The following is a 24,475-nucleotide window of genomic DNA, read 5'->3' as shown; positions in this document are numbered from 1 at the left end:
AAAAGGGCGAATTCTAGAACTGTTTTTGAGATGCAGATAAGAAGAGCGAGTCAGTGATCGGATATGGGGGGTGAATGAAAGCTCGGAATCAAGTATGACCCCAAGGCAGCGGGCATGTTGCTTGGGGGTAATGGTGGAACCCCACACGGAAATAGCAATTTTGGGCATAGGCACATTAGTAGAGAGAGGAAACACGAGGAGTTCAGTTTTTGACAGGTTCAGTTTCAGATAGAGGGAGGACATGATGTTAGAGACAGAGGTAAGACAATCACTGGTGTTTTCTAAAATGGCAGGTGTGATATCAGGAGCAGAAGTGTATAATTGGGTGTCATCAGCATAGAGATGGTACTGGAACCCAAATCTACTGATTGTTTGTCCAATAGGGGCGGTATACAAAGAGAAGAGGAGGGGGCCTAGGAATGATCCTTGAGGAACCTCAACAGTAAGGGGAAGATGAGAGGAGGAGGAACCTGCAAAAGATACAGTGAAAAAGCGGTCGGAGAGATAGGAGGAGAACCAGGAGAGAACGGTGTCCTTAAGGCCGATGGAGCAGAGCATAGTGAGGAGGAGCTGATGATCCAATGCTATGGAGAGATCCAAGAGAATTAGAATGGAGTAGTAACCATTAGATTTAGCTGTTAGTAAATCGTTAGAGACTTTAGTGAGGGCAGTTTCAGTAGAGTGTAAAGAGCGGAAACCAGATTGAAGAGGGTCGAGAAGAGAGTTATCTAAAAGATAGCAGATAAGACATGAGTGGACCAGGCATTTGGAGATGAAGGGAAGATTAGAGACAGGTCTATAATTAGCGGCACAGTTTTGGTAGAGGGATGGTTTTCTAAGTAATGGATGTATGATGGCATGCTTAAATGAGGAGGGAAAGATACCGGAAGAGAGAGAGGGGTTGAATATTTTTGTTAGGTGAGAGGTGACAGCAGGGGAAAGGGACTGGAGGAGATATGATGGAATGGGGTCACTGGTGCAAGTGGTCAGGCGAGAAGATGCAAGGAGCCTGATTACTTCTTCTTCTGTGACTGGTTCAAAGTCAGAGAGTGAGTTAGATTCAGTGGGGGAGCGAGGACAGTGCATGGTATGAGGGGATTGGGAGATAATTTCCTGTGGGATGTGGTCAATTTTTTCTTTTAAGTAGTTGGCCAGATTGTCAGCATAGAGATCCGTGGTTGGGGCCTTTCAGCATAACAAGGAGTGGCTCCGAAAGAAGCATTTCAAGCTTCTGAGTGGCCTAGCCAGTCTCCAGACTTAAACCCAATAGAAAATCTTTGGAGGGAGCGGAAACTTAACGTTGCCCAGCGACAGTCCAGAAACCTGAAAGATCTGGAGAAGATCTGTATGGACGAGTGGGCTAAAATCCCTACTGCAGTGTGTGCAAACTTGGTCAGGAAACGTCTGACCTCTGTATTTGCTAACAAAGGTTTCTGTACCAAATATTAAGTTCTGTTTTTCTATTGTGTCAAATACTTATTTCATGCAATAAAATGCAAACATACAATGAGCCTGTCTCTCACAGTTGAAGTGTACCTATGATAAAAATTACAGACCTCTCCTTTCTTTGTAGGTGGGACAACTTGCAAAATTGGCAGCGTATCAAATACTTATTTGTTATGATCCGGTGACCCTGGAGCCGCATGAGACTATCTCTGGAGTAGGTGGTACCTGTACTGACTGCAATCCTAAACTGACACCGCAACTAGAAGTAGCCGTGGGGTGTTCCTAACACGGCCTAGACACCTCGACACAGCCGGAGGACTAAATACCCCTAAAGATAGAAATGAGAATTCTATCTTGCCTCAGAGCATAACCCCAAAGGATAGGCAGCCCCCACAAATATTGACTGTGAGTTAAGAGGAAATAAGTACGCAGGCAGAAATACAAGATTTAGCAAAAGAGGCACTTCTAGCTAAATAGAAAAGGATAGGACAGAATTCAAAGCCGTCAGTATTAAAACACTAAAAATATCCACAGCAGGAAATACTAATATTCTACATCTAACTAAAGACATAGAATGTATACCTGCATCTCCAGAGAAACCAGCAAGACAGAAAAATCCAAAGTCTAAGCTGGACAAAAACACAATAAATTGCACTGAACAAAAAAGCACACTGCATGCGTGCTACAGAGAAAAACCCAGAGACTTATCTTAGCTGAATTGACAGCAGGGCATGAGGAGCCAGACAGAGATGTAATCCCTCCATGAACAATGAACAACTGGCAGTGAATGCTGGATCCTACACACCTAAATACCTAATAGAGCTGCAAACAGCAGAAACACCTGCCCTGGGCTACAATCCAGAGACAACTGCACTACCACTAACAACCACCGGAGGGAGCCCAAGAGCAGAATTCACAACAGTACCCCCCCCCCTTGAAGAGCGGTCACCGAACCCTAACCAGAGCCCCCAGGCCGATCAGGACGAGCCAGATGAAAGGCACGTACCAAATCAGCAGCATGGACATCAGAGGAAAAAACACAAGAATTATCCTCCTGGCCATAACCCTTCCATTTGACAAGGTACTGAAGCTTCCGTCTCGAAAAACGAGAATCCAAAATCTTCTCAACCACATACTCCAACTCCCCATCAACCAACACAGGGGCAGGAGGATCAACAGAGGGAAGAACAGGCACCACATATTTCCGCAATAAAGATCTATGGAAAACATTATGAATGGCAAAAGAGGCTGGAAGGGCCAAACGAAAAGACACAGGATTGATAATCTCAGAAATCCTATAAGGACCAATAAACCGAGGCTTGAATTTAGGGGAAGAAACCTTCATAGGAACATGACGGGAAGACAACCAGACCAAATCCCCAACCCGAAGCCGGGAACCAACACACCGACGACGGTTAGCAAAACGCTGAGCCTCCTCCTGAGACAACACCAAATTGTCCACCACATGAGCCCAAATTTGCTGCAACCTGTAAACCACAGAATCCACACCAGGACAATCAGAAGGCTCAACCTGCCCTGAAGAAAAACGAAGATGAAAACCAAAATTACAAAAGAAGGGCGAAACCAAGGTAGCCGAACTAGCCCGATTATTAAGGGCAAACTCGGCCAATGGCAAGAAAGCCACCCAATCATCCTGATCAGCAGACACAAAGCATCTCAAATAAGTTTCCAAAGTCTGATTAGTTCGCTCGGTTTGGCCATTTGTCTGAGGATAAAATGCAGAAGAAAAAGACAAATCAATGCCCAGCCTAGCACAAAAGGCCCGCCAAAATCTAGAAACAAACTGGGAACCTCTGTCGGACACAATGTTCTTCGGAATACAATGCAAACGAACCACATGCTGAAAAAACAACGGAACCAAATCAGAAGAGGAAGGCAATTTAGGCAAAGGTACCAAATGGACCATCTTAGAAAACCGGTCACAAACCACCCAGATGACAGACATCCTCTGGGAAACCGGAAGATCTGAAATAAAATCCATAGAAATATGCGTCCAAAGCCTCTCAGGGACCGGCAAAGGCAAAAGCAACCCACTAGCGTGGGAACAACAAGGCTTGGCCCGCGCACAAGTCCCACAGGACTGTACAAAAGAACGCACATCCCGCGACAAAGAAGACCACCAAAAAGACCTACCAACCAAATCTCTGGTACCAAAAATACCAGGATGGAAAGCCAACACAGAACAATGAACCTCAGAAATCACTCTACTAGTCCATCTATCAGGAACAAACAGTTTCCCCACTGGACAGTGGTCAGGTTTGTCAGCCTGAAATTCCTGAAGAACCCGTCGTAAATCAGGGGAGATGGCAGAAAGGACCACCCCTTCCTTCAGAATGCCGACCGGTTCAAGGACCTCAGGAGAATCAGGCAAAAAGCTCCTAGAGAGGGCATCAGCCTTAATATTCTTAGAACCCGGAATATACGAGACCACGAAATCAAAATGGGAGAAAAACAGGGACCATCGAGCCTGTCTAGGATTCAGCCGTTTGGCAGACTCGAGGTAAATCAGATTTTTATGATCGGTCAAGACCACAATACGGTGCTTGGCTCCCTCAAGCCAATGTCGCCATTCCTCGAACGCCCACTTCATAGCCAACAACTCCCGATTGCCGACATCATAATTGCGTTCAGCAGGCGAAAACTTTCGGGAAAAGAAGGCACACGGTTTCATCAAGGAACCATAAGAATTCCTCTGAGATAAAACGGCACCTGCCCCAATCTCAGAAGCGTCAACCTCAACCTGAAATGGAAGAGAAACATCCGGCTGACGCAACACCGGGGCAGAAGTAAATCGGCGTTTAAGCTCCTGAAAGGCAGAGACAGCCGCAGAGGACCAATTCGTCACATCAGCGCCTTTTTTCATCAAATCAGTCAGGGGTTTAACCACACTGGAAAAGTTAGCGATGAAACGGCGATAAAAATTAGCAAAGCCCAAAAATTTCTTAAGGTTCTTCACGGATGTGGGCTGAATCCAATCATGAATGGCCTGAACCTTAACCGGATGCATCTCTATAGATGAGGGAGAAAAAATGAAGCCCAAAAAAGAAACCTTCTGCACTCCAAAGAGACACTTAGACCCCTTCACAAATAAAGCATTATCACGAAGGATCTGAAATACCATCCTGACCTGTTTCACATGAGACTCCCAATCATCGGAAAAAAATCAAAATGTCATCCAAATATACAATCATGAATTTATCAAGATAATTCCGGAAGATATCATGCATGAAGGACTGAAAAAGAGATGGAGCATTAGAGAGCCCGAATGGCATCACAAGGTATTCAAAATGGCCTTCGGGCGTATTAAACGCAGTTTTCCATTCGTCACCCTGCTTAATACGAACAAGATTATATGCCCCTCGAAGGTCAATCTTAGTAAACCAACTAGCCCCCTTAATCCTAGCAAACAAATCGGAAAGCAAAGGCAAAGGGTATTGAAATTTGACCGTGATCTTATTCAAGAGGCGATAATCAATACAGGGTCTCAAGGAACCATCCTTCTTGGCAACAAAAAAAAAATCCCGCTCCCAATGGTGAAGAAGATGGCCAAATATGCCCTTTCTCCAAAGACTCCTTAACATAACTCCGCATGGCGGTATGTTCAGGCACAGACAGGTTGAAAAGTCGGCCCTTAGGAAACTTACAGCCTGGAATCAAGTCAATAGCACAATCACAGTCCCTATGCAGTGGAAGGGAACTGGACTTGGGCTCATCGAATACATCCTGAAAATCAGGCAAAAACTCTGGAATTTCAGAAGAGGGGGAAGAGGAGATTGACATCAAAGGAACGTCATTATGAACCCCCTGACAACCCCAACTAGTCACAGACATAGATTTCCAATCCAACACCAGATTATGTACCTGCAACCATGGAAAACCCAGCACAATAGCATCATGCAAATTATGCAACACCAGAAAACGACAATCCTCCTGATGGGCTGGCGCCATGCACATGGTCACCTGTGTCCAAAACTGGGGTTTATTTTTAGCCAAAGGTGTAGCATCAATGCCCCTTAAAGGAATAGGATTCTGCAAAGACTGCAAGGGGAAACCACAACGTCTAGCAAACTCAAAGTCCATCAAGTTCAAAGCGGCGCCTGATTCCACAAACGCCATGACAAAAAATGATGACAGTGAGCAGATCAAGGTCACAGATAACAGAAATTTAGGTTGTACAGTACTGATGGTAACTGAACTAGCGATACTCTTTGTACGCTTAGGGCAGACTGAAATGACATGAGAAGCATCGCCACAGTAAAAACACAACCCATTCTGACGTCTGAATCCCCGTTGTTCCGCTCTAGACAGAATCCTATCACACTGCACAGGCCCAGGCATCAGCTCTGAAGACAATGCCACGGTGCGCACAGTTCTGCGCTCACGCAAGCGCCGATCAATCTGAATGGCCAGAGACATAGAATCACTCAGACCAATAGGCGTGGGAAACCCCACCATAACATCTTTAACCGATTCAGAAAGACCAATTCTGAAAATGGCCGCCAAAGCATCCTCATTCCATTTAGTCAGCACAGACCATTTTCTAAATTTCTGACAATACAATTCTGCTGCTTCTTGACCCTGAAACAGGGCCAACAAGGTCTTCTCAGCATGATCCACAGAATTTGGTTCATCATATAATAACCCCAGAGCCTGAAAAAAGGCGTCTACAATCTACATAAAGCAAGGCCGGATTCCCAGATTCCAGGGAAAATGCCCAATCCTGAGGATCGCCACGCAGCAGGGAGATGACAATTTTAACCTGCTGAATGGGATCACCAGAGGAACGAGGTTTCAGAGCAAAAAACAGTTTACAGTTAATTTTCAAAAATTTGGACCTGTCCCCAAAAAACAAATAAGGAGTAGGAATCCTAGGTTCTAAAACCGGAGTCTGAACAATATAATCGGAAATACCCTGTACCCTAGCAGCTAGTTGGTCTACATGAGAAGCTAATCCCTGAACATCCATGCCTGCACAAAACTCCTCAGTCACCCAGAGGAAAAGAGGGAAGGAAAGACAAAACAGACTACAGAAAAAAAAATGGCTCAGCACTTTTCTTCCCTTCTTCTGAGATGCATTTAACTCATTGTTGGCCAGTTGTACTGTTATGATCCGGTGACCCTGGAGCCGCATGAGACTATCTCTGGAGTAGGTGGTACCTGTACTGACCGCAATCCTAAACTGACATCGCAACTAGAAGTAGCCGTGGGGTGATCCTAACATGGCCTAGACACCTAGACACAGCCGGAGGACTAAATACCCCTAAAGATAGAAATGGGAATTCTATCTTGCCTCAGAGCAGAACCCCATTGACTGTGAGTTATTGAATTGAATTGACTGTGAGTTAAGAGGAAATACGTACGCAGGCAGAAATACAAGATTTAGCAAAAGAGGCACTTCTAGCTAAATAGAAAAGGATAGTGAATTCTAAGCGGTCAGTATTAAAACACTAAAAATATCCACGGCAGGAAATACTAATATTCTACATCTAACTAAAGACATAGAATGTATACCTGCATCTCCAGAGAAACCAGCAAGACAGAAAAATCCAAACAAAATCTAAGCTGGACAAAAACACAATAAATTGCACTGAACAAAAAAGCACACTGCATGCGTGCTACAGAGAAAAACCCAGAGACTTATCTTAGCTGAATTGACAGCAGGGCATGAGGAGCCAGACAGAGATGTAATCCCTCCATGAACAATGAACAACTGGCAGGGAATGCTGGATCCTACACACCTAAATACCTAATAGAGCTGCAATCAGCAGAAACACCTGCCCTGGGCTACAATCCAGAGACAACTGCACTACCACTAACAACCACCGGAGGGAGCCCAAGAGCAGAATTCACAACACTTATTTTCCCCACTGTAAACAAGATTATGAGATGGAAAATATATAATAATGTAAATGCGTATGTAGCGCCCCCACTGCCGCAGGGCCGAGGGGTACCCGGTACCGGGCCTCTGAGTCTCTGCTCTGGGGTTGTCACGGTGGCTAGGCCCAGTCCGTGACCCTGCTGAGGGGCGCCCAATGAAGGATGTGGAGGGAGGTGATGTTGTGGTGCAGTGCAGGTCACAGTAAATAACGAGGACACCAGGTTGCAGTCTCTTTACCTCTTTACTGAAGGCTTCAGGATCCTCAATCCAGAGTACGGTTAACCGGGCTGCGCAAGTCCGGCCGGTCTGATGACACCTCCAGAGTTCCCTTTGCAGGAGGAAATCTGTGCCTACCTTCTAGCGCTTGTATGTTGTGGTCCTCCCCTGCTGTGCTTACGGGATAGTCCCCACAACTGTTGTGTCTGTTTCTGAAGTTCCCTCAGAACTCGATTATGATGTTCTTGTTCGTCCCCCAGATGATATGGCTAGGACGCACCCGTATGACGGGTAGGCTCGGAGCTCTTCCTGGACCCTAGTGTCGCCCCTCTCCTGTTGTTGCCCCCTATGTCTTCTTAGGTGATTTGGGTGAGACAGCCCGCCTATAACTGACTGTCCTGCCGTAGGTTTGAAGTTAGGCCTGGAGCTCTATACTTCCTCGGCGTTCCGGCCACCGGCTGCGCGCCTCAGTAGGATGTTGCCTCGTCTTACAGCACGACTCCTACTGGTGTTTCTCCTTGTTGCGTTGATCTCGTTTCTCACTCAGCACAATAAACCTCGCTTCTTGTCCTTTCTTAGGGCACCGCCGCGATCAGGTGCAGGCGCGGTCCTGTAACGTTCTCTCTGTTCGCTAGGCCTCTGTCAGGATCCCACCCCTGACAGGGACCCCCCTGAATCTTCCCCTACAACACCCTCTGCCACAGGATGTTGCCTGGTTCCAACCCAGTCAGCTTTCTCCCTAACTTCCTATCTAACCCCCAGTTTTACCAGACTGTGAGGAGTGGCCTAATACATAGCGCCCTTAGCTCCCCCTGGAGGCCAGACTGTGAAGTGTATTGGTGTCTGTGATACCTGGTCAGGTGAACTCCTTCAGTGCCATCAGAGGTACCATAGCCCCCCTTAGCGGCGGAGCATCAGTACTGCAACGACCAGGACTCTGGGGCGCTGCACTCCCCCCCGGTTAAATCCAGTACTCCTGGACTGGGAATAAAACAACAATACATATCAGCAAAAAGACATACAATTTTGAAATACAGTAACAATAAGCAAATTTGAACAGAGCTTCCCTTTATGGGAGGTAAGGACACTTGAACGTTACAAACATGGTTAATTACTCTAAATAACATACTATAAATAACTTCTCTTACCCAACCGGGTATTCTACTAAGTGCAAATTTTTGAACAATAATTTAACGTTGCCTTTAAGGACGTACACACTGAATCCACTAAAGACCTTCTTATAAAACACTATAAGGCTAATCAACTTTTCCTTCATTTTCCACTTTTACATCTGCAGGACCGCCTGTCTATCTGCCCCAGGCCTACTGCCTCTCGTTCTGTTGCAGGACCGCCCCTTTCCGCCCAGGCCTACTGCCTTTCTGCTACTATACACAGTATAGAACTTATCATCCATCTCTCAGTTCAGGATCACCGAGCCATCTCTGTATGGCTCCTAGGAGGACTCACCGACTAACCCCGTACGGGTTCACTTCCTGTCCTCATTCTCTAACACATTATTAAACATTCTTTACAATTAACTAGCTAACTACATATAACTGCTACATGTCAGCATTATTACTTCTTCTTTTAAAGCATCATCATTCTCTAAGTGCTATCGATGAACTTCCCCTTTAAGAAGGGACCAAGTCTCTATGAGGTAGTGCAACTTCTCAAGCTGCAAGTCCGTATGCAGTAAGGACTCTGGTGCTGTTTCCAGGAACAGTTTCTTCGCAAAGAGTCCTTTGTTTTGTAAAACCAGTAGAGGGCACCTTTAAGAAGGTGCGAACTATTTACAATGAGTTTGTAATCATGCAGTGTTCATGATCCAGCAGTTCTTTCAACAATGATAAAACGAGAAACAAAAACAAAAGCAGAAGAAGGGATCCTGAGTAAACAAAGGGATCCCTTTAAGAGTAACCCTGGTCGAGTCATAGCAGCAAAACAGCAAAAAGGCAAACAGTTAACTATTTACATCCTTGTCGAACATTAGGGCTTCATAGTATATTGCAAGACATCAGCCGGTAGTGGACATCTCCTGCCCGTGGCGGCTTCGGTCCCTGATCTCCGGCTGATGCGGTGTCAGTATCGGTGGTTGGTCTCTCGGGTACAGTCAGTTCACCCGGTGTCTGGATTCAAAGGCTAACCCTGGCTGCAAGCTCGGTAGCTGCAACAAGGCGTACGGTGGCGATAGTAGCAAGATCTGTCAAGTCTGGTTCATTCATGGTCGGGGCAACAGGTGACACCCCCTCAGGCCCACATCGTTGGACGTTCCGAGCGCACCATCCTTGTGCACTCCGGTGGCGGGTGTAGGTCACCTGATCCCCCCTGTGCAATAGTGGGTCACCATATCGGTTGCGGAAAGGAGTCTTCACATCATGACTAGTAACGAAGACGTCAGTCGGTAGTCCCGGTTCCTGTATGGAGCCCCAACCCCGCTTTGGGTGAAAGGCCAACACAGTTCCCCGCTTTACCACGTCTTTCCTACCGTGCGCAGGCTTTGGGTGTTTCATTTTTGGCACGTCAGTTTGTTCTGTCTCTTTTCGGTTTTTCCAGTGTAAGATCAGGCATTGTATATATTGCTCCCAAGTGAGCACAGCAAGGGTGAGGCCCTCCTCCCTGGATCCATCTGGCCCGATCCAGGGGGTATCCCACTGGAGGATCACCCCCTCTGAGCTCATGTCTATGGGTTCTCCCATCTTGGTCGGTAGTGTAGGTACCAGCTTCCCCATCGCGTCAGGGGTGAGGATCACCCGCTCCACCGAAAACAAACGGTTATTGTTGGGGTGAGGAGCAGTCGCGGGAGCGGGATCGGTTGGGAGAGCAGGATTGGTCAGGGGAGCAGAATCGGCCGGGGGAGTAGGGGCGCTTTCCATACCTGCGCCGGATGTGATTCCACCGATGTCGATCCGTTCCGCTGACAAGGACACTGGAATCGGCTGCAGCCCGGACCGCGGCTCCTCCAATGCGGCCTCCCGATGTGGCTCCACTCTCCATGGCTCCGCACCTGCTGGCTCCGTGGTCGGGATAGGCGGGCTTGGATCCTCCGCCGGCAGCTCCAAGGAGTTCAGATCCTTCAGCTGCGGTGGATGCAGATCCGCCCCTGGTGGGTGAGGGCAAGCCGGGATCACTTCGCCGTCGCTCGGGCACCTGCTGTTGTGAATTCTGCTCTTGGGCTCCCTCCGGTGGTTATAAGTGGTTGCGCTGCTGTCTTTGGATCGCTGCATTCATCAGGTGTGTCCACTTATTGCAATTTTGACTGGGCTATTTAGTCTTGCTTGACCCTTTAGTCAGTGCCAGTTGTCCATTGTTCCTGGAGGATTCACATCCCTGCCTGGTCTCTCATGCTTTGCTGTTCATTTCAACAAGATAAGTTCTGGCCTTGTTTTTTGCAGTCCACATGCTGTGGGCCTTATTGTTCAGTTCTTTTCCATGTTTTGTCTTGTCCAGCTTGGTCTGTATAAGGATTTGTTCAGCCAAGCTGGTATCTCTGGAGATGCAGATATACCCTCCATATCTTTAGTTAGATGTGGAGATTTTGTATTTTCTGTGGTGGATACTTTCTAGTGTTTTAATACTGACCGCATAGTACTCTGTCCTATCCTTTCTATTTAGCTAGAGCGGCCTCCTTTGCTAATTCCTGATTTCAGTCTGCGTATGTTATTTCCCTCTCCTCTCACAGTCAATATTTGTGGGGGGCTGTCTATCCTTTGGGGATTTTCTCTGAGGCAAGATAGTTTTCCCTTTTCTATCTCTAGGGGTATTTAGTCCTCCGGCTGTGTCGAGATGTCTAGGGAGTGTTAGGTACATTCCACGGCTACTTCTAGTTGCGGTGTTAAGTTCAGGGTCTGCGGTTAGTACAGGTACCACCTTCTCCAGAGTACGTCTCATGCTGCTCCTAGGCCACCAGATCATAACAGTACAACTGGCCCACAATGAGTTAATCGCATCTCAGAAGAAGGGAAGGAAAGTGCTGAGCCATTTTTTTTTCTGTAGTCTGTTGTGTCTTTTCTTCCCTCTTTACCTCTGGGTGGCGCAGGAGTTTGGCGCTGGCATGGATGTTCAGGGATTGGCTTCTCGTGTGGATCAACTTGCTGCTAGAGTACAGGGTATTTCCGATTATATCGTTCAGACTCTGGTTTTAGAGCCTAGAATTCCAACTCCTGATTTGTTTTTTTGGGTACAGGTCCAAATTGTTGAGCTTTAAAAATAACTGTAAACTGTTGTTTGCTCTGAAACCCCGTTCCTCTGGTGATCCCACCCAGCAGGTTAAAATTGTCATCTCTCTGCTGCGTGGTGATCCTCAGGATTGGGCATTTTCCCTGGAATCTGGGAATCCGGCTTTGCTTAATGTATTGTATGATGAACCTAATTCAGTGGATCATGCTGAGAAGACCTTGTTGGCCCTGTGTCAGGGCCAAGAAGCGGCAGAATCATATTGCCAGACATTTAGAAAATGGTCTGTGCTGACTAAATGGAATGAGGATGCCTTGGCGGCAATTTTCAGAAAGGGTCTTTCTGAATCCGTTAAAGATGCTGGTCTGAGTGATTCTATGTCTCTGGCCATTCAGATTGATCGGCGCTTGCGCGAGCGCAGAGTTGTGCACACTATGGCGTTGTCTTCCGAGCGGAGTCCTGAGCCTATGCAGTGTGATAGGATTGTGTCTAGAGCTGAACGACAAGGATTCAGACATCAGAATAGGTTGTGTTTTTACTGCGGCGATTCTGCTCATGTTATTTCTGATTGCCCTAAGCGTACCAAGAGAATCGCTAGTTCCGTTACCATCAGTACTGTACAACCTAAATTTCTGTTATCTGTGACCCTGATCTGCTCATTATCGTCATTTTCTGTCATAGCATTTGTGGATTCAGGTGCCGCTTTAAACTTAATGGACTTAGAATTTGCCAGACGTTGTGGTTTCCCCTTGCAGCCTTTGCAGAGTCCTATTCCTTTGAGGGGCATTGATGCTACACCGTTGGCTAAAAATAAACCTCAGTTTTGGACACAGCTGACCATGTGCATGGCGCCAGCCCATCAGGAAGATTGTCGTTTTCTGGTGTTGCATAATTTTCATGATGCTATTTTACTGAGTTTCCCATGGTTACAGGTGCATAATCCAGTATTAGATTGGAAATCTATGTCTGTGACTAGTTGGGGTTGTCAGGGGGTTCATGGTCACGTTCCTTTGATGTCAATTTCCTCCTCCCCCTCTTCTGAAATTCCAGAGTTTTTGTCAGATTTCCAGGATGTATTCGATGAGCCCAAGTCCAGTTCCCTTCCACCGCATAGGTACTGTGATTGTGCTATTGACTTGATTCCAGGCTGTAAGTTCCCTAAGGGCCGACTTTTCAACCTGTCTGTGCCAGAACATGCCGCCATGCGGAGTTATGTTAAGGAGTCTTTGGAAAAGGGGCATATTCGGCCATCTTCTTCACCATTGGGAGCAGTTTTTTTTTGTTGCCAAGAAGGATGGCTCCTTGAGACCCTGTATTGATTATCGCCTCTTGAATAAGATCACGGTCAAATTCCAAGACCCTTTGCCTTTGCTTTCTGATTTGTTTGCTAGGATTAAGGGGGCTAGTTGGTTTACTAAGATTGACCTTCGAGGGGCATATAATCTTGTTCGTATTAAGCAGGGTGACGAATGGAAAACTGCGTTTAATACGCCCGAAGGCCATTTTGAATACCTTGTGATGCCATTCGGGCTCTCTAATGCTCCATCTGTGTTTCAGTCCTTCATGCATGATATATTTCGGAATTATCTTGATAAATTCATGATTGTATATTTGGATGATATTTAGATTTTTTCAGATGATTGGGAGTCTCATGTGAAGCAAGTCAGGATAGTATTTCAGATCCTTCGTGATAATGCTTTGTTTGTGAAGGGGTCTAAGTGCCTCTTCGGAGTACAGAAGGTTTCTTTTTTGGGCTTCATTTTTTCTCCCTCATCTATAGAAATGGATCCGGTTAAGGTTCAGGCCATTCATGATTGGATCCAGCCCACATCCGTGAAGAGCCTTCAGAAATTTTTGGGCTTTGCTAATTTTTATCGCCGTTTCATTGCCAACTTCTCCAGTGTGGTTAAACCCCTGACCGATTTGACGAAGAAAGGCGCTGATGTGACAAATTGGTCCTCTGCGGCTGTTTCTGCCTTTCAGGAGCTTAAACGCCGATTTACTTCTGCCCCTGTGTTGCGTCAGCCGGATGTTTCTCTTCCATTTCAGGTTGAGGTTGACGCTTCTGAGATTGGGGCAGGGGCCGTTTTGTCTCAGAGGAATTCTGATGGTTCCGTGATGAAACCGTGTGCCTTCTTTTCTCGAAAGTTTTCGCCTGCGGAACGCAATTATGATGTCGGCAATCGTGAGTTGTTGGCTATGAAGTGGGCATTTGAGGAGTGGCGACATTGGATTGAGAGGGCCAAGCACCGTATTGTGGTCTTGACCGATCATAAGAATCTGATTTACCTCGAGTCTGCCAAGCGGCTGAATCCTAGACAGGCCCGATGGTCCCTGTTTTCTCCCGTTTTGATTTTGTGGTCTCGTATCTTCCGGGTTCTAAGAATGTTAAGGCTGATGCCCTCTCTAGGAGCTTTTTGCCTGATTCTCCTGGGGTCCTTGAGCCCTTGAGCCGGTCGGCATTTTGAAGGAAGGGGTGATTCTTTCTGCCATCTCCCCTGATTTACGACGGGTTCTTCAGGAATTTCAGGCTGATAAACCTGACCGCTGTCCAGTGGGGAAACTGTTTGTTCCTGACAGATGGACTAGTAAAATGATTTCTGAGGTTCATTGTTCTGTGTTGGCTGGCCATCCTGGGATTTTTGGTACCAGAAATTTGGTTGGTAGGTCCTTTTGGTGGCCTTCTTTGTAACGGGATGTGCGTTCTTTTGTGCAGTCCTGTGGGACTTGTGCGCGGGCCAAGCCTTGCTGTTCCCGCGCTAGTGGGTTGCTTTTGCCTTTGCCGGTCCCTGAGAGGCCTTGGACGCATATTTCTATGGATTTTATTTCAGATCTTCCGGTTTCCCAGAGGATGTCGGTTATCTGGGTGGTTTTTGACCGGTTTTCTAAGATGGTTCATTTGGTACCTTTGCCTAAATTGCCTTCCTCTTCTGATTTGGTTCCATTGTTTTTTCAACATGTGGTTCGTTTGCATGGCATTCCGGAGAATATTGTGTCCGATAGAGGTTCCCAGTTTGTTTCTAGGTTTTGGCGGGCCTTTTGTGCTAGGCTGGGCATTGATTAGTCTTTTTCTTCGGCATTTCATCCTCAGACAAATGTCCAAACCGAGCGAACTAATCAGACTTTGGAAACTTATTTGAGATGCTTTGTGTCTGCTGATCAGGATGATTGGGTGGCTTTCTTGCCATTGGCCGAGTTTGCCCTTAATAATCGGGCTAGTTCTGCTACTTTGGTTTCGCCCTTATTTTGTAATTCTGGTTTTCATCCTCGTTTTTCTTCAGGGCAGGTTGAGCCTTCTGATTGTCCAGGGGTGGACTCTGTGGTTGACAGGTTGCAACAAATTTGGGCTCATGTTGTGGACAATTTGGTGTCTCAGGAGGAGGCTCAGCGTTTTGCTAACCGTCGTCGGTGTGTTGGTTCCCGGCTTCGGGTTGGGGATTTGGTCTGGTTGTCTTCCCGTCATGTTCCTATGAAGGTTTCTTCCCCTAAGTTCAAGCCTAGGTTTATTGGTCCTTATAGGATTTCTGAGATTATCAATCCAGTGTCTTTTCGTTTGGCCCTTCCAGCCTCTTTTTCCATCCATAATGTTTTTCATACATCTTTGTTGCGGAAATATGTGGTGCCCGTTGTTCCCTCCGTTGATCCTCCTGCCCCGGTGTTGATTGATGGGGAGTTGGAGTATGTGGTTGAGAAGATTTTGGATTCTCGTTTTTCGAGGCGGAAGCTTCAGTATCTTGTCAAATGGAAGGGTTGTGGCCAGGAGGATAATTCTTGGGTTGTTGCCTCCGATGTTCATGCTGATGATTTGGTTCGTGCCTTTCATTTGGCTCGTCCTGATCGGCCTGGGGGCTCTGGTGAGGGTTCGGTGACCCCTCCTCAAGGGGGGGTACTGTTGTGAATTCTGCTCTTGGGCTCCCTCCGGTGGTTATAAGTGGTAGCGCTGCTGTCTTTGGATCGCTGCATTCATCAGGTGTGTCCACTTATTGCAATTTTGACTGGACTGGGCTATTTAGTCTTGCTTGACCCTTTAGTCAGTGCCAGTTGTCCATTGTTCCTGGAGGATTCACATCCCTGCCTGGTCTCTCATGCTTTGCTGTTCATTTCAACAAGATAAGTTCTAGCCTTGTTTTTTGCAGTCCACATGCTGTGGGCCTTATTGTTCAGTTCTTTTCCATGTTTTGTCTTGTCCAGCTTGGTCTGTATAAGGATTTGTTCAGCCAAGCTGGTATCTCTGGAGATGCAGATATACCCTCCATATCTTTAGTTAGATGTGGAGATTTTGTATTTTCTGTGGTGGATACTTTCTAGTGTTTTAATACTGACCGCATAGTACTCTGTCCTATCCTTTCTATTTAGCTAGAGCGGCCTCCTTTGCTAATTCCTGATTTCAGTCTGCGTATGTTATTTCCCTCTCCTCTCACAGTCAATATTTGTGGGGGGCTGTCTATCCTTTGGGGATTTTCTCTGAGGCAAGATAGTTTTCCCTTTTCTATCTCTAGGGGTATTTAGTCCTCCGGCTGTGTCGAGATGTCTAGGGAGTGTTAGGTACATTCCACGGCTACTTCTAGTTGCGATGTTAAGTTCAGGGTCTGCGGTTAGTACAGGTACCACCTTCTCCAGAGTACATCTCATGCTGCTCCTAGGCCACCAGATCATAACACCTGCTGATCATCATCGCTGTCCGGCATTCGGCGGCAACGCATGCACCTGGCTCCGCCATTTCTCCAAGGTCGAGCTCCCTCTTCTCCTCGTTCCCGCTGTTGCAAATCAGGGGGCGGTTCTCCTCTGGTTCTGGGCAGGTCATCATCTCGCAGCAATAGTCGGAGGGGGCGGTTGCTACTTTTGGCGCCGCTTTGATAGTCTCCTCCCATGGCACGCCCTTCATCTTCCTATGCGCTCCCCGTGGTGCTGCAATGGCGGCGGTTTTTGGCGGGAACTTTTGGCGGCAAGTGGCAATACACAGTCTTTGCAATAAGTCACAGTCCAAGCACAATAAATCACAGTTCCAAGGCACACATGACCTGATTCTTCAGGCTTAAGTAGATCCTGTTCGTGACGCCAAGTTGTAGCGCCCCCACTGCCGCAGGGCCGAGGGGTACCCGGTACCGGGCCTCTGAGTCTCTGCTCTGGGGTTGTCACGGTGGCTAGGCCCAGTCCATGACCCTGCTGAGGGGCGCCCAATGAAGGATGTGGAGGGAGGTGATGTTGTGGTGCAGTGCAGGTCACAGTAAATAACGAGGACACCAGGTTGCAGTCTCTTTACCTCTTTACTGAAGGCTTCAGGATCCTCAATCCAGAGTATGGTTAACCGGGCTGCGCAAGTCTGGCCGGTCCGATGACACCTCCAGAGTTCCCTTTGCAGGAGGAAATCTGTGCCTACCTTCTAGCGCTTGTGTGTTGTGGTCCTCCCCTGCTGTGCTTACGGGATAGTCCCCACAACTGTTGTGTCTGTTTCTGAAGTTCCCTCACAACTCGATTATGATGTTCTTCTTCGTCCCCCAGATGATATGGCTAGGACGCACCCGTATGACGGGTAGGCTCGGAGCTCTTCCTGGACCCTAGTGTCGCCCCTCTCCTGTTGTTGCCCCCTATGTCTTCTTAGGTGATTTGGGTGAGACAGCCCGCCTATAACTGACTGTCCTGCCGTAGGTTTGAAGTTAGGCCTGGAGCTCTATACTTCCTCGGCGTTCCGGCCACCGGCTGCGCGCCTCAGTAGGATGTTGCCTCGTCTTACAGCACGACTCCTACTGGTGTTTCTCCTTGTTGCGTTGATCTCGTTTCTCACTCAGCACAATAAACCTCGCTTCTTGTCCTTTCTTAGGGCACCGCCGCGATCAGGTGCAGGCGCAGTCCCGTAACGTTCTCTCTGTTCTCTAGGCCTCTGTCAGGATCCTACCCCTGACAGGGACCCCCCTGAATCTTCCCCTACAACACCCTCTGCCACAGGATGTTGCCTGGTTCCAACCCAGTCAGCTTTCTCCCTAACTTCCTATCCAACCCCCAGTTTTACCAGACTGTGAGGAGTGGCCTAATACATAGCGCCCTTAGCTCCCCCTGGAGGCCAGACTGTGAAGTGTATTCGTGTCTGTGATACCTGGTCAGGTGAACTCCTTCAGTGCCATCAGACGTACCATAGCCCCCCTTAGCGGCGGAGCATCAGTACTGCAACGACCAGGACTCTTGGGCGCTGCACGTACAAAGGTGAACCCTTAGGCCGGGGTCACACTTGCTAGTGCAATGCGAGAAACTCGCATCAATACCCGGCTGCTGCCGGCACTCGGCACTGGAGCATTCAGCTGCATAGAAATACATGCAGCCACACACTCCGGTCCTGAGTGCCGGCGGCAGTGCCGAGTATTGATGTGAGAGACTCGCACGAGTTTCTTGCATTGTATTCGCAAGGGTGATCCCGGCCTTACAGAGAAAATTGAGAGGATCACGTAAAGGTTCATGCAGATGACCGTATTATCGGTCCAAGTACGACCCAACAAAATATTGGATCGCTCTCGGACCAATGTTATGCTATGGGTCCGTGCACATGTCCAATTAATTCACTGGATACTGTCGCCGAGGAAAAAACCACTGCATGCCTGAGTTTGATCTGATATTCGGATCGCACTCAGCCATGCAAGTTAATGAGTGTGCGGGAACATTTGACTGCACTCGGATTACATCTAAGTACAGTCTAAACTCCACGAACTCACAGAATGGAGAGGAGAAATTGTTTTCTCCATCTTCTCATCTTATAGAATGGGATCACACTATTCTCACACTCTGATCAAAGTTTGAATAGAGTGTAATTTGCATAATTGATCTGATTTTCTTGGATAACAAAATATACACTTGTCTCTAATGAAAAGGTAGTCTTAAGGTACCTTCACACTAAGCGACTTTACAACGATAACGATAGCGATCCGTGACGTTGCAGCGTCCTGGATAGCGATATCGTTGTGTTTGACACGCAGCAGCGATCTGGATCCTGCTGTGATATCGCTGGTCGTTGCTGAAAGTTCAGAACTTTATTTGGTCGTCAGATCGGCGTGTATCGTCGTGTTTGACACCCCAAAAGCAACGATGCCAGCGATGTTTTATAATGGTAACCAGGGTAAATATCGGGTTACTAAGCGCAGGGCCGCGCTTAGTAACCCGATATTTACCCTGGTTACCATTGTAAAAGTAAAAAAAAAAACCAGTACATACTCACCTTCTGATGTCTGTCACGTCCCCCGGCATCCGCGCTGCTGCTCAGAGCTTCCTGCACTGAGTGTGTCAGTGCCGGCCGGAAAGCACAGCACAGCGGTGACGTCACCGCTCTGCTGTTAGGGCCTGCGCTCACACAGTGCAGGGAAGTGGACGCCGGGGGACGCGAATGTAAGTATGTAGTGTTTGTTTTTTTACATTTAACACTGGTAACCAGGGTAAACATCGGGTTACTAAGCGCGGCCCTGCGCTTAGCAACCCGATGTTTACCCTGGTTACCCGGGGACTTCGCATAGTTGGTCGCTGGAGAGCTGTCTGTGTGACAGCTCTCCAGCGTCCACACACCGACGCTGCAGCGATCGGCATCGTTGTCGATATCGCTGCAGCGTCGCTTAGTGTGAAGGTACCTTTATAGACAGTCTCCTATGTAGTAAATAGTAGCTGTATAAGAGTATTTACACACATTAAGTACGTGCAGCGAACTTTTCTACACCAAAAAATGACAAAGAATTTATAATTGGTGGTGAAAAGTTGAACTTGATGGACATCCATCAACCTATGTAACTACAGTATACTGTATGTAACATGTCTCGTGGCGGTTTTTGCATGCATTTTGCTACTTTTTTTGCTACTTGCATAAGTTGCCCTGGTGTCTTCATGGATGTCTGAAGCGGTCCCCTTGAAACGATTCAAAAGGAACATTGCCTCTTTAAAAAGTAATCATAGGGTCTGATTCATTAAAACTGGTACATGCCAAACTTAATAAAGCACTAATTGGATTATGATACGTCCAACTCATTAAGAGGCACATGCCAGCTTTGGAGCATCTTCTCTATGGTAATTTTTTTGGGAATCTCCACATTACTTAACCCCTTAACGTCCAATGACGGACACAGTCCGTTATTGGACGCCTCCCCCTGTTCAGTGCGGGCTCCGGCGATGAGCCCGCACCTTTTTCGGCACATGACAGCTGATCTGATCAGCTGACGTGTTCCTGGAACAGCCATGAGTGGAATCACGATTCTCCAGAGGCTGTTAACATGTTAAATGCTGCTGCCAAACGCTGACAGAGGCATTTAACATGCACGTGCAGGAAGCACGTCATTTCCTCCTCCCATCGGCGCCAATGTCACATGACCGTGGGCTGCCGATGGGTTGGCATGACAGGAGACCCCTGTTGTTGTCATTGCTGGATCGCTATGAGCGCCAAATGCACTTTCTAGTCTCCCATGGAGAACATTGAAGCAAGAAAAAAGTAAAAATTCGCCCCATTCAAAATAAAACAATCAAAAAATCAAATATACACATATTTGGTATCGCTACATTCAGAATCGCCCGATCTATCAATATAAAAAAACAATCCAATCAGTAAATGGTGTAGCGAGAAAAGAAATCAAAACACCAGAATCACTTTTTTTGGCAGCCACAACATTGCATTAAAATGCAATATCGGGCGATCAAAAGATCATATACACACCAAAATGGCATCAATAAAAATGTCAGAAAAATGGAGACGCTATGGATCTCGGAAAATGGCAACTTTTTTTTTACAAAACTTTGGAATTTTTTTTTCACCACTTAGATAAAAAGAACCTAAACATGTTTGATGTCTATGAACTCATAATGATCTGGAGAATCATAATGGCAGGTCAGTTTTAGCATTTAGTGTACCTAGTAAAAAAGCCAAACAAAAAACAAGTGTGGGATTGCACTTTTTTGCAATTTCACCGCATTTGGAATATTTTTCCTGTTTTCTATTACACGACATGGTAAAACCAATGGTGTCTTTCAACAGTGCAACTCGTCCTGCAAAAAACAAGCCCTCGCATGGCCATTTTGACCAAAAATAAAAAAGTTATGGCTCTGGGAAGAAGGGGAGCAAAAAATGAAAATGCGAAGCCAAAAACACCCCTGGTCGTTAAGGGGTTAACCTGCGAATTTTCAAAGCTTTTGCATAAAATTGTTTATAAATCAGTCTATTAGCAAACCCGAGTGTGAATAACTGACAGCTTTCGTCTCCTACAGTCAGTGTGAGTGGAGGGACGGTACTGTACAGTTGAGTCTCATTACTAATACTTCTACAAAATATTATGGAATCACCGGCCTTGGAGGATGTTCATTCAGTTGTTTAATTTTGTAGAAAAAAAGCAGATCACAGACATGGCACAAAACTAAAGTAATTTCAAATGGCAACTTTCTGGCTTCAATGCCTTCACCTCGAAACCTGTTTTCAACTTCCTGACCAGGCCATTTTTTTCAATTCTGATCACTGTCACTTTATGAGGTCATAACTCTGAAACGCTTCAACGGATCCTGATGTTTTCTCGTGAAATATTGTACTTTATGATAGCGGTAACATTTCTTCGATATGACTTGCGTTTATTTGTGAAAAAAACAAAAATTTGGCGAAAATTTTGCAATTTTCAAACTTTTAGTTTTTATGCTCTTAAATTAGAGAGTCATATCATACAAAATAGTTAATAAATAACATTACCCAAATGTCTGCTTTACATTAGCACAAATTTGGAAACATAATTTTTTTTGTTAGGAAGTTGTAAGGGTTAAAAGTTGACCAGTGATTTCTCATTTTTACAACAAAATTTGCAAAACCATTTTTTTAAGGAGCAATTCACACTTGGGTGACTTTGAGGGGCCTATATTGACAGAAAATGCCCAAAAGTGACACCATTCTAAAAACTGCACCCCTCAAGGTACTCAAAACCACATTCAAGAAGTTTATTGACCCTTCAGGTGCTTCACAGGAATTTTTGGAATATTTTAAAAAATTGAACATTTAACTGTTTTTCACAAAATTTTTACTTCAGATCCAATTTGTTTTATTTTTACCAAGGGTAACATGAGAAACTGGACCCCAAAAGTCGTTGTACAATTTGTCCTGAGAATGCCGATACCCCATATGTGGGGGTAAAACAATGTTTGGGCGCATGTCAGAGCTCAGAAGGGAAGGAGTGCCGTTTGACTTTTCAATGCAATCAGACACCATGTTGCGTTTGGAGAGCCCCTGATATGCCTAAACAGTGGAAACCCCCCATAAGTGACATCATTTTGGAAATTAGACCCCCTAAGGAACTAATCTTGATGTGTGGTGAGCACTTTGAACCCCCAAGTGCTTCACAGAAGTTTATAATGTAGAGCCATAAAAAAACTGTTTGGGTGCATGGCAGAGCTCGGAAGGGAAAGAGCGCCGTTTGACTTTTCAATGCAAAATTGGCTGAAATTGAGATCAGACACTATGTCGAATTTGGAGAGCCCCTAATGTGCCTAAACAGTGGAAACCCTCACAAGTGACCCCATTTTGGAAAGTAGACCCCCTAAGGAACTTATCTAGATGTGTGGTGAGCACTTTGAACCCCCAATTGTTTCACTAAAGTTTATAATGTAGAGCTGTGAAAATTAAAAAATCATTTTCAAATTATTTTTCCACATAATGATCTTTTAGCCCGCATTTTTTATTTTCCCAAGGGTAACAGGAGAAATTGGACCATAAAAGTTGTTGTCCAATTTGTCCTGAGTACACTGATACCCCATATGTGGGGGGAACCACTGTTTGGGCGCATGGCAGAGCTCGGAAGGGAAGGAGCGCTGTTTTGGAATGCAGACTTTGATGGAATGGCGTCACATTGCATCTGCAGAGCCCCTGATGTACCTAAACAGTAGAAACCCCCACAAATGACCCCATATTGGAACTTATCTAGATGTGTTGTGAGAACTTTAAACCCCCAAGTGTTTCGCTAAAGTTTATAACGCGGAGCCGTGAAAATAAAAAATATTTTTTTTCCATGAAAATGATTTTTTAGCCCCCAAATTTTTATTTTCACAAGGGTAACAGGAGAAATTGGACTGCAAAAGTTGTTGTCCAATTTGACCTGAGTACGCTGATACCTCATACAGTATGTGGGGGGGACCACTGTTTGGGCGCACGGCAGGGCTTGGAAGGGAAGGAGCACCGTTTTACTTTTTCAACGCAGAATTGGCTGGAATTGAGATCGGACGCCATGTCGTGTTTGGAGAGCCCCTAATGTGCCTAAACAGTGGAAACCCCCCAATTCTAACTCCAACCCTAACCCCATCACACCCCTAAGGCTAATCCCAACCATAACCCTAACCACACCCCTAACCCGAACACACTCCTAACCCTAATCTCAACCCTAACCATAACCCTGACCACACCCCTAACCCCAACACACCCCTAACCCTAATCCCAACCCTAAACATAACCCTAACCACACCCCTAACCCTGACACACCCCTAACCCTAATCCCAACCCTAATCCCAACCCTAACCCCAACCATGAACATAATCCAAACCCTAATCCTAACTTTAGCCCCAACCCTAACTTTAGCCCCAACCCTAACTTTAGCCCCAACCCTAACCCTAACCCTAAGGGCTCATACTCACCAGCGAGAAACTCGGATGAGTCTCGCATGTTAATATCCGGCGCTGCTGCCGGCACTCAGGAGCGGAGCGTGCGGCTGCATGTATTCCTATGCGGCCGCATGCTCCGATCTGAGTGCAGGGTGCAGTGCCGGGTATTAACATGCGAGACTCATCCGAGTTTCTCGCAGGTGAGTATGAGCCCTTACCCTATTGGGAAAATGGAAATAAATACAATTTTTACATTTTATTATTTCTCCCTTACTAAGGGGGTGATAAAGGGGGTTTGATTTACTATTTATAGCGGGTTTTTATAGCAGGTTTTTATGTTTGGCAGCTGTCACACGCTAAGAGACGCTTTTTATCGCAAAAAAATTGTTTTTGCATCACCGCATTTTGAGAGTTATAATTTATCCATATTTTGGCCCACAGAGTTATGTGAGGTCTTGTTTTTTTGCGGGACGAGGGTTGGGGAGAGGGTGATGAGGGTGGGGGAGAGGACAATGAGAGGGGTGGGGGAGAGAATAATGAGGGGGTTGGGAAGAGGACGATGGGGGTGGGAAGATGACAATAATGGGTATATGGGAGAAGACAATGATTGATGTGGGGAAGAGGACAATGATGGGGTGGGGGAGATAACAATAATGGATGTGGTGGAGAGGGCAATGGGGACAGGGGAGAGGACAATGACGGATGTGGGGGAGGGATAATGATGGCGTGCGGAGATGACAATGATGGATTTGGGGAAGAGGACAATGATGGGGATGAGGAGAGGACTACAATGGATGTGTGGGAGATGACAATGATGGGATGGGGAGATGACAATGAGGGATATGGGGGAAAGGACACTGAAGGGGGTGGAGGAGAGAATAATGATGGCAGTGAGGAATTGGGATAGGTGTAAGGGGGACTTATAATAGACTTACGAACAGGGGGAGGAGGATGTTAGATATGGATATAAAATGAATTGGGTGGTGGGGGAGGGTGGTAAGTCCCTGAAAGGGTCCTCCCCTTCTTACAATTCATTATTATTATTTATTATTATAGCTCATTTAATTCCATGGCGCTTTACATGTGAGGAGGGGTATACATAATAAAAAACAACTACAATAATCTTAATCAATACAAGTCACGACTGGTACATGA

This window comes from Ranitomeya variabilis, chromosome 3, assembly GCF_051348905.1.
Source record: "Ranitomeya variabilis isolate aRanVar5 chromosome 3, aRanVar5.hap1, whole genome shotgun sequence".
In the NCBI taxonomy this organism is placed as follows: Eukaryota; Metazoa; Chordata; class Amphibia; order Anura; family Dendrobatidae; genus Ranitomeya; species Ranitomeya variabilis.
Note: the sequence above shows the minus strand (reverse complement) of the source record.